The sequence below is a fragment of the Leptonychotes weddellii genome, chromosome 1, assembly GCF_054177405.1.
Source record: "Leptonychotes weddellii isolate Sample4059 chromosome 1, ASM5417740v2, whole genome shotgun sequence".
NCBI lineage: Eukaryota > Metazoa > Chordata > Mammalia > Carnivora > Phocidae > Leptonychotes > Leptonychotes weddellii.
The window spans coordinates 161,776,275-161,788,226 of NC_138369.1; the positions used below are offsets into that span (position 1 = coordinate 161,776,275).

Genomic DNA, 11,952 nt, shown 5'->3' on the forward strand with positions numbered 1-11,952 from the left:
TGAGGTCCCCTTTTTCAGGGGGTCTGGGATGGACACAGTGGAGGTTGGGAGATTCTCAATGTCTTGGGGGATAAATTGGGGCAGGAACTCCCCAGCAGCTGAGGGCCTTTCTCTTCCTCTTGCTCTCAATGGGGCTGGTGGTCCAGGGGGCTCTTACTCCTTGGAGGCCATGTGGACCATAAGGTCCACCACCCAGTTGCTTTAGCCAAATTCATTGTCATACCAGGAAATGAGCTTGACAAAGTGGTCGTTGAGAGCAATGCCAGCCCCAGCATCAAAGGTGGAGGAGTGGGTGTCACTGTTAAAGTCACAGGAGACAACCTGGTCCTCAGTGTACCCCAGGATGCCCTTGAGGGGGCACTCTGATGCCTACTTCACCACCTTCTTGATGTCATCGTATTTAGCAGCTTTCTCCAGGCGGCAGTTCAGATCCTCCACAGATACATTGGGGGTAGGGACACGAAAGGCCATGCCAGTGAGCTTCCCATTCAGTTCAGGGATGACTTTGACCACAGCCTTTGCAGCACCAGTGGAAGCAGGGATGATGTTCTGGGCAGCTCCTTGGCCGTCCTGCCACAGCTTCCCAGAGGGGCCGTCCACAGTCTTCTGGGTGACAGTGATGGCATGGACAGTGGTCATGAGTCCCTCCATGATGCTGAAGTTGTCATGGATGACCTTGGCCAAAGGAGCCAAGCAGTTGATGGTGCAGGAGGCATTGCTGACAGTCTTCAGGGAATTGTCATACTTCTCATGGTTCACACCCATCACGAACATGGGGGCATCAGCAGAAGGAGCAGAGATGATGACCCTCTTGGCGCCGCCCTTCAAGTGAGCCCCAGCCTTCTCCATGGTGGTGAAGACCCCAGTGGACTCCACAACATACTCAGCACCAGCATCACCCCATTTGATGTTGGTGGGATCTCGCTCCTGGAAGATGGAGATACTTTCCATTGATGACAAGCTTCCCGTTCTCAGCCTTGACTGTGCCGTGGAATTTGCCATGGCTAGAATCATACTGGAACATGTAGACCATGTAGTTGAGGTCAATGAAGCAGTCATTGATGGTGACAATATCCACTTTGCCAGAGTTAAAAGCAGCCCTGGTGACCAGGCACCCAATACGGCCAAATCCGTTCACTCCAACCTTCACCATCGTGTCTCAGGGACGCGGCTGGCACTGCACCAGAAGATGCGGCTGTCTGTCCAATGGGGAGGAGCAGAGAGGCGTCCCCTTTCTTGATTGGATCATTTGTTCTTTGGGTGTTGAGTTTAATAAGTTCTTTGTAGATTTTGGATACTAGCCCTTTATCTGATATGTCATTTGCAAATATCTTCTCCCATTCTGTCGGTTGTCTTTACTTTTAAGGATTGCCTCAAGTGAAAAATCTACCCTGTCTAAAGCCACACCCTCTCCCCTAGGTGGCCGACATCTAAACACTGAGTAAGTGGGCTATAAAGAACCGTTTGCAGCAACAGGACATCTTTGAAGTAACATCATAGCCCCAGAGCCCCAGGAAACTCCCAAGAGTCTTTAGACCTTCACAGCAGCTCACCTTCTCTCTCTCCCTACTTCTGCTTTTTTCCCTTCCCTTCCGTAGGTATTGGTCCAAGAACACAGTTTAAATACTTGGGATACCAAACTCCACCGGAGGGTGTTTCCTGGGAAATCCAATCGGTGACAACTTTCCTCTCTAAACTTCTATTTTCTCATCCATAAACAGAGAATAGTAGAACCTTTCTCCCTGGATTGTTATGCAATTTCATTGAAATATTCACAAAAGGTACTTAATCTTGTGATTTACATACAGTAAATAGTGTATACATTTTATCTATGATGATAATGATTATGATGACTGGGAAAGAGAAATGAGGTGGACAGGCATGGTGTGATTTCAGTATTCCAAATGATGTCATTATGGTCTATCACTTTCTTGCTCCCTCCAGTTTAATTTTTTTAATAAACAACCACATTTTCCCAGTTAGCTTTGTGTGTTTGCCTCATTTGCTCTTATTACCAACCAGTACCATCCCTGTGGTAGGAAGAGACCAGAAGTGAACTGAATGATAAAATAAATCTTTCTCTCCCCTTCAAGAGGGATGCCCCTTGATTTTAAGCCCTGGCCTGATTCTCATAATGTTACTTATTACCCTCCAGACCAAATCTACCTGGCATATTGACAGTGGTCAAATTTTTACTGAAAGTTAGGCTTGTGTACTTTTTTTTTTAATAAAGATTTTTTTTTTTAAGATTTTTTTATTTATTTGCGAGAGAGACAATGAGAGACAGAGAGCATGAGAGGGAGGAGGGTCAGAGGGAGAAGAAGACTCCCTGCTGAGCAGGGAGCCCAATGTGGGACTCGATCACGGGACTCCAGGATCATGACCCGAGCCAAAGGCAGTCGCTTAACCAACTGAGCCACCCAGGCGCCCTAGGCTTGTGTACTTTTTGAAATGTTCATCTTCCAGAAAGAGTTAATTCCTTACATAGTTTAAAAGATGAATGAAACTTTTTTTTTTTCCTCAGATCTCCTGAGAGTAGACACTGACAAGGAGAATAAAGAAAGAGAAATGAAGGTCACCACAGGGAAGGGCTGGAAATAGGGAGAAGAAAAAAGAACCGACAGGCTTAAAACTCCTGAAGATACATCCCCTCTACTTTATAATACTGCACTGGGCCAGTGTTGGATCACAGTGTCAAATATAAATATTTGGGCATAAATATGTTCTTCCTTAAAGATGACATCAAACTGATATTATCATTATACAGTAAAGTAACACAGTCTCTGGCCATAGAAAGTTGAATTCGTTTTAACAAACTCTCCTTTCAAAAATAAAAATTCCTAACTTACAAAATATTTTTATCTTGGACTACAGTGCTTTGGCTTTCTACCTAAGTAAATCAGGTAACTATCAAGTAAATTCATTATTATTTCCCTAATTTCCCATTATTGGACAGTTTGATTTCTTCCACTATGCACAACTGTAATCAATACTTAAGCAAGTATTTTCGAACACACAGTCTTTCCCATTATTTCTTTAAGATAAAGGCCTAATAAGATATTGTTAAATAAGAGCTTTTTAAAACTTGACAGTGAGATGAGAAAACCTGTGTGTAAGTAAAGCTTCCTAAGACATTGGAGTGAAAGCACATAAGCTGTCCCATACTGTCCCACAAGCTCAAATGTTGCTTGCCATTAGTATGCCTGTAAGCTATGCTCCTTTCTTCTGCAGTCGCCTCCTGCAGTCTCAGGGCATGACTTCCCTCAATCTGATCCTGATCTTCCCTATGGCACTTAATTTCCAACCATGGGTACAGACCTGACCCTCAGCTTCTTTCAGTACTACACATTTCACTGAAAGCTTAGAAAAAACACAAGTGAATTACAACACAGATATTTTTAAATGTCACATTCAATAGGACTTCCTTAAGAGTTCAAAGGCCCAATCCCTTCTACAGCATTTTCCAAAGGCATGCAATTTATAACCCAGCTCCTGGCTCGCTTCACTGTGGTAGAGGGAAAACAATCCCATCAGGTCAGCGTTCCCATTCATAGTGAGGAAAGGCCTGGGCATCCCCTCCTCCTGTTATGGTTCAAGAACCTGTCACTCTAAGGTTTAGAGAGAAAGTCAACTCTTCACCTTCCCAGGAACATAGTCCTACTATCAAGGTACTAATGCCCTAGTACCAGAGGATTTGTTTTGGATCCCAAGAAATTTTCAGGAGACAGTAAATACCACTTTCCAGCCTCAAGAGTATGGTTTTAAAAGGAAATTAAAAATTCAAAGTCCAGTCTCAAAAATTTGCAAAGGGTGGGTTATATTGGATATGAAATAACTTCACATATGAGACTTAACAGAACAGTCCATATTGCACTGCATCAAGCTTTGTTCTGCTTCTATTCAGTTTGCTCCAGGCATTAGGTGAGGAGAAGGTATGACTCTATGTCTTCTGCTAGCCCCCCCATATGATGGCTCAAGTAACAGCACCACAGAACACTGAATAGCATTTGATCATACACAATCATGGCAGGTTTGGGGAGAGGAGGTATGATTCCATATTTAAGAACACACGTATATAATAGGAACGTAATCTACAGAGGGAGAATTGCTTAAAAGTATGAAACTAATTTTTATTGCTAAACAGAACTCCATTTCTTAAGAAGATTCTTCATTAATGTTTACATTTCAGACACTTAAATGATATCTCAAAAGCTTTCTCAAAGAACAAACACTTGATGAGCTCCAAAGTTAAAGATCTACTCATAGAAAACAGAAGATGCTTGCAACTTCATCTTGAAAGAGTTCTTTTCTATTTTTTGCTGCTATTCCTGACAATGTTTAAAAAATAATAATGACAACAATAATAATGAAGATACCTTGCTATATCAGGGCTCTTCTGTGCAGATATATATGTAAGAAATTTGAAGTTTCAAAATGAATAGCTGTCTGGAAACATTAAGTAAAGGTGATAAAACCTGCATAATTTGAATGAATACTGCTGAGGATTCCAATATATTACAATGTTTTAAAAGGTGTTATTTACTTACTTGAGGACCAGTTGGGTTAAACACAATTCTTGGGCTTTTTGTGTAAGCTGCTGTTGTCAATGAAAAATTTAAGGCAGATAAAGATTGCTCACACCCTACCAAAATCTTACTGCTAAATTATAATTAAAATACATTTCAGACCAAAGTTTGCCACATTTATTTTTACCAAACATTCAAACAATATTAGCAATCAAGTTTAAAGAAATAATAATATATAAAGAAATAATAGTATATCTTGTTCTATATACCAGATAAAGTTAGCTTTTGATCATTTTAGTTGCTCTGACCACTACCTTGCATTAAAGATTTATTTATGGTAGACTATCCAATGCTCTAAAAGGAAGATTTTTATTACATTTATAGTTGACATCAGGTATGCAGCATCTTCCACATTTGCAGCCAAAGAAAACTGGGAATTTAGTTTGGAATATCATCTTTAAAGATACATGCTATTTGCCTAGCAGAATTATTTGTTCCTTTCATGCACTGTGGCGAGTGTCTCTAGTTATTTCAGTCATGCACATATGTGGGATCCCATTCATTTCACAAATAATTGAAAGTTCATTTCTAACACTTGTTATACTAATTAGCAAAATTTTGGCTCTTGCTTGAGATGTAGATATAGATTGCAAAAGCAATTTGTATAGCAACCTCTGGATTAAATACTAGATAACTATTTCTGAAGTATGATTGCCTTTATGATGAATCTTGAAATCAGGTAAAGTAAATCTTCTTCCTTTGTTCTTTTATTCAAAGTTGTTTTAGCTATTCTAGGTCCTTACATTTCTACATAAATATTAGAGTCAAGTTATCAATTTCTACAAAAATGCCTAATGGGATCTTGATTTAGACGGCTATGAGACTAAACATTAATTTAGAGAAAATTGACAGTTGAGCAATATTGAATCTTCTGATCCATAAATGTGGTGTGCATCTCTATTTATTTAGATATTCTTTCGTTTCTCCAAGAAATATTTTGCAGTTTTCAATGTATAAGTTTACAATTTTATCATGTTTATTCTAAAGTATTTCATATTTTTGATGCAGATGTAATTTTATTGAATTATTTATTTAAGTTTTCGAGTATATGCTGCTAGTATATAAAAAATTATTTTTTATATATTGATATTTTATCTTGTAAAATTATTAGTTTATACTATAGTAATACTAAAATACTTGTTATTTTAGCAGAGTTTTTTTGTTGTTGTTATTGTTTTGTTTTGTTTTTTGCTCATTCCCTAGGATTTCTACATAGATGACTTTTTGAGAATAAAGATAATTTTACTCCTTTTACCCAATCTTAATGGCTTTTATTTATTTCTCTTTCCTTGTTACATTATAATATTGAATAGAAGACTTCAGAGCAAATACCTTAGTTTTTTTTCTTTTTTCCTTTCCTTTTCTTTTTTAAAATTTCATTTTTATTGAGGTGTAATTGACATATGAAATTGTCAGATAATTAAAATGTACATTGTTGTGTTTTGCTATATGTATACATCGTTAAGGATTCCTCCTAACTACTTAATGAACATGTCCATCACCTCACATAATTGTCTTTTTCAAAGAGTACACTTGATATTTTATTTATGCATTTATTTTTTTCCTTTTTACAATGGGCATGATTTTAAAAATTTAGTGGTAAAATTGTTTATTGAAAGTAATTAACAGCTTTCATATGTAGGCATACAAGTAAAATACCTATCATCTTTCCAGCCTTTAAAAGGAACAAAATTAGCTTAATTGTTGCATTTCTATCTTACTAAAAGGAACATAATATTTTTAAATGCTTAAATATCTTCTATTGCACATGCCAAAAAACAAGTGGCTTTAAAAGTGTTTTCTCAGCTCCATGTTTGTAGTTCAACAACACCCAGTGTTTCTGTTCAATTCCACTACTCAGTATAAATTTACAACTTCAACCTAGTATTTACTAATTATCCACTACCCTGACATCTAATTTTTAAAAATAATTTGAATTTCTAAATCACTTCAAAACCTAATGGAACTCAAATGTTATTACAGCTGAAACCACTTAATAGGGCCTTGTTAATAAAGACAATCTAGTTAAATTAGGCACTTTCAGTGAACATATTTTATCTTGGCCACTTGATGTAATCCAAAATAATAACAATAGCTAATAAGTATGGCCTGATAACAGGGACATTTACTCCATTAACCATTTGCCTGGGCTGTTCTGATTTTTCTGTTTCAGAGTTAGCAAGAGTCGCTGATTTGAGAGCTTCTATTATAAATTCTGATTTGTGGTTTATATGAAGGAAAACAAGTGCCTATAATACAGTGATATCAGTATAAATAACTATGTGTACAAAATCATGTCCAATAATATAAACCTTTATAACCTTGCCCAGAAAACTAAAACTAGATCCTTTTCATAATGACCATTACTATTTTTATTTTAGTTCTATTAATTATCAGAACTGAAATATCACAAATTCTCATTAACATTATATTACAGGTTTGAAACACTTTGCAAACTGTATAACATTATCATCTGTTTTAAGGCCCTTCAGAAAAAATACTATAGGCTTATAGAGCAGCAGACATTTTTTTTAAAAGTTATCATCAACATTTAAAAGCAATGTGTCTTAGAGGGTTTTTTTGGTGGGGGAGGGGCAGAGGGAGAGAGAGTGAATTTTAAGCAGGCTCCACGCCCAGTGCAGATCCCAACATGGGGCTCAATCTCATGACCCCAAGGATCATGACCTGAGATAAAATCAAGAGTCTGAGGCTCAACTGACTGAGCCACCCAGGTGCCCCTTAGAGTTTGTATCTTTTTTCTATTCATCTCCAGTAAAATTTAGTCCAACAGTCAGCAGTTTCTCTAAACAGTATGACACATCAAGTGTTTTATATATATATGTATACTCTGTATAAGAGAAATAATGGAATAATTTCATTCATAGGTCAAAAAAAATGTGTTCAGTATCCTTATGGCATATCAGTTTCCTTATTCCAACGTTCTTAAATCTTTAGACCAATTTGCATATCCAATACCTTACCAGCACCTTTCTTTTCATTTATTTATTCAATATTTATCATATACCAATTACATGTCAAATATTATAATATGCTTTGACACAAATATGAATTGCACCATATTTTCCATTGTCAACTTGGCATTATCCTGCCCATTCTATATTCTGTCCTGTAGAGAAGCCCAGAACTACATTTGTCTGAATTCTCTTACACTACTATTCTGGGTTGGATCTACCAATGAGGGCCTCTCTCATGAAATCTTTAGGAGGAAAATAAGCCATTTTTCTACAGTTGCCACTGTGTTCATGCAGTTAAGATTATCTATATTGGCTTCTCCTCGTTTTCAGAGGGACCTTCTAGAAATCACACATTATGATCAGCCAGCTAATATCTCTAATGTAGACTTCCCTTGGATTCCAAGTTAGTAAGGTAGGGTCCTCTGGAAAATCACTCACCCTGGTGGTGGAGGTGGATGACACTTCTAGAAGTAACCTACCATCATTTCTTTCACTTAGGATATCTTGGAAATGGTTTCTCTAATCTCATGCCCCAAACCTCCCAAAATTTGAATAACGTTCTAATTCCAGGCTAAATCATTTTTTCTACTTCCACTTTTGGCGAAGATAGAGCAACATGTAATGAATTTACCCTCTCATCAGAAACAAATAAAAAAACTGAATACAGTATGGAATATGTTTTTAAAAATTGGATAACAGCCAGTCCAAAACAATAATCCCTGAGATATAGAAAACAAGCTGAGTCCTCAGATTACCCCCTTACTTCTTGAAGAGAATTTCCAAGCCACAGTCCAGGAAAGGAAAACACAGATGGAGCCTGGTGATATCCCTGAGTTGAAAATATAGAAGTGTTCTCAAAGGCATTGGTGGCTAGAGTTTGCAAGCTAACATACCAGATAAGAGAGACATACACAGAGAGGCTGCTTCAGAGATCTACAGAGAATCCCTGCTGAGTCTTCAGTTTAGTACTGAGGAATGAATGTGCATGAGGAAACTACTCAAAAACTACCCGAAAGGAACAGGTGAAGCTATCTGTAGCACCTACATAGGGCTAGGAATAGTTTTTGCTACCACCAGCCTGAACTGAAAAGTCTTGTAATTCACAAAACTCTGTGTAGAGTACTCAGAATGATATTTTCATGATACTAAGACCTTAGAAAGAAAGGCCTACACACTGTTATGGTCCCACCTTACAAAGTTTAAAAGCAAGCTTCAAAAGGGTCATACTATTTTCAAATAACTTAATAGTGTTCCAGAACAGAGAGCATTCAAATACTTATAGGAATACAAAACTATCCAGCACATAAAAGGTAAAATTTATGTTGTCTGTGTTTGAATAAAAAAAAAGTATTAGGCATTAAAAAGGGGGTGGGGTATATGACCCATAATGAGGGAATAAATCATATAACTGATATGGACCTGAAAATAACACAGGTTCAGATGATTTCACTGAAAAATTCTATCAAATACTTAAAGAAGAAAAAATAATTCCACACAATATTTTTTTAAAGGAAGGTATAGAAAAAAAATAAGAAATGAGCAATAAATAGGACAAATAACAAATAGTAAAATGGTAGAATTCCAACCATATCAATAATCACATTAAATATATGTGGCCTAAACATTACAATTAAATAATAGAGACTGTAATCTGCCTATAAGAAAATAATTTTAAGTGTAAAGAGAATATAAGTTAAAAGTAAAAGGATGGAAATATTAACCATATTAATGCTAATCAAAAGAGTGGTGCCTATATAAATATTAAACAAACCATATTTCAGAGTGAAGAACATCCCTATGGATAGAAACAAGTATTTGGTACGTTTGAATGGAACAATTAATCAAGAGGATATAGCAATGCTAAACATTTAGGCATCCAATAAGAGAGATTTTAAAAACATGGTAAATCTGGTAAAACTGAAAGGAAAATAGAAAAAATTCACAATTATAAAAGATTTTAAAATTTTTAATATTTAGTAGAACAAGCTAACAGAATTTAGAAAGAATACAAAAGACTTGAAGAACACTACTGACTTGACTTAATTTATATTTATAAAACATGTCAATCAATAATAGTAAAATATATTTTTTTTCAAATTCACATAGAATACTTAATAAGATTGACCATAAAACAAATTTTATAAATGCAATACTAATCAAATCATATAAACTATACGATATAACTATCAAGAGAGTAAATAAAAGGTCAAAACAGAATGATAAATAAAAATGTACCCTTCTTAGAAACTAATTAACAGACATCTAAATAATATGGATCAAAAAATCAAAAGTAAAATTAGAAAGTATTTTGAACAAAATGCCAAAAATAACAAAATACATAGAATTCTGAGGAATACAAATAAGACAGTGCTTAGATAAAAATTTATAGCAATAAATGTCTATATTAGAAAAGAAGAAAGGTCTCAAATCAATGCCATCAAATTCAATCTTAGAAACTAGAAAAAGAACAAAATCAAATTAAACAGAAAAATAATAAGGAACTAAAACAATAAATGAGACAAAAAATAGGAAAACAATAGAAAAAAACTCACTGAAACCAAAACTGATACTTTGAGAAGATCAATGAAATTGATAAATCACCATTCAGACTGATTGAAAGAAATAGATACAAGTGGCCAGTATCAGGAATAAGAGAAGTAATTAACTAAAAATTTTACAGGACAAAATGACAATAAACTAATAAGGAAATAAAAATATAAACAATATAACAATATAAATTAGACAGCTTAGATGACATGGACAAATAATCAAAAGGCATAAACTACCAAAACTCACTCAAAAAGAAATATATAACCTGAATAACCCTATATTTATTAGTAAAATTAAATTTTCAGTCAAATACCTTTTAAGAAAAAACTTCAGATAACTTCACTATTGAGTTATACTACAAATTTCAGGAAAAATATAATATCAATATTTCACAAACTTTTCCAGAGAATTGAAGGGGAAAAACACTTCTTATCTATAAGGTGAGCACCAAAACCTACTCAATATAAACTATGGAGTAATAGCCTTGATGAACATAAATGCAAAACAACAAAATTTTAGCAAATAGAATCCAAAAAATACCTGAATAGAATAATATATCATGACCAATTGAAATTCATCCCAAGAATTCAAGTTTGGCTTAACATTAAAAAAAATAATCATATTGGGGCGCCTGGGTGGCTCAGTTGGTTAAGTGACCGCCTTCGGCTCAGGTCATGATCCTGGAGTCCCAGGATCGAGTCCCGCATCGGGCCCCCTGCTCGGCAGGGAGTCTGCTTCTCCCTCTGACCCTCCCACCTCTCCTGCTCTCTCTCTCTCATTCTCTCTCTCAAATAAATAAATAAAATCTTTAAAAAAAAAATAATCATATTAACCATATAAACAGAAGATAAAAGCAATTACACATGATCGCCTCAATAAAAACAGATGAATCATTTGACAAAAAGTTAACACTGATTCATGATGCAAACTTTTAGTAAATAGGAATAGAAGGAAATTCACCCAGCCTACAGAATGGCAATGGCACCTATGAAATATTGGTGAGATATATATATATATCACCATATATATGTACCATATATATATATATATATATATAAATGTTAGCAATGATGTGGAGCAATTGAATTTTCTTATACTGTTGTTTGGTTTAACATATTTAAATCACCTTAAAAAACACTTGGGCGGTTTCTCAAAAATATAAACTTACACCCACCATACCATCCTGCCATTCTAATCCTAGATGTTTATCTAATTGAAATGAAAGCATATGTTCTTATGAAAACATGTACTCAAATGTTCATATCAATTTTATTTTTAATAAACATTCCTCAACAGTAAATGGATAAACAAATTGTGCTATATCCATATGATGAAATACTACTCAGCAATAAAGAGAAATAAACTACTGATACATGCAACAGCATGGATGATATCAAAATAATTATGCTGAATGAAAGAAGACCAAAAAGAGTACTAGTATATAACTCAATTTATATAAAACTCTGGAAAATGCAAACAATTCTGTAGTGACAGAATTCAGGTAGTTGCTTATGGACAGGGGTAGATGGGAAGTTGATGAAGGGATGTATTACAAAGGAGCATAAGAAATCTTTTGTGAGTGTTAGTCATTATTTTGAATTTGTGGGTGGTTTCATGGGTGTATATATAAGCCCAAACTCATGAAACTGTACACTCTATAGCTCAATAAAATGAAAAAAAACCTTTTTTTTTTTTTTTTTTGAGAGGGAGGCAGGGGAAAAATAGAGGGAGGGGAAGAGAAAGGGAAAAAAAATACCTTTTGACTGAAAAAAACTTACTTTGCTTGCCTGTTTTCTTGATTTAACCTTTACTAAGAGAGAATTGTTCCCAAATAACTTGCA

At 35.2% G+C, this 11,952-nt stretch overlaps 1 pseudogene; it reads right to left on the reverse strand.

The window, feature by feature from the left end:
• Positions 1 to 130: 130 nt before the first annotated feature.
• On the reverse strand, positions 131 to 1,322 carry LOC102741828 (glyceraldehyde-3-phosphate dehydrogenase pseudogene; annotated as a pseudogene).
• Positions 1,323 to 11,952: the final 10,630 nt, after the last annotated feature.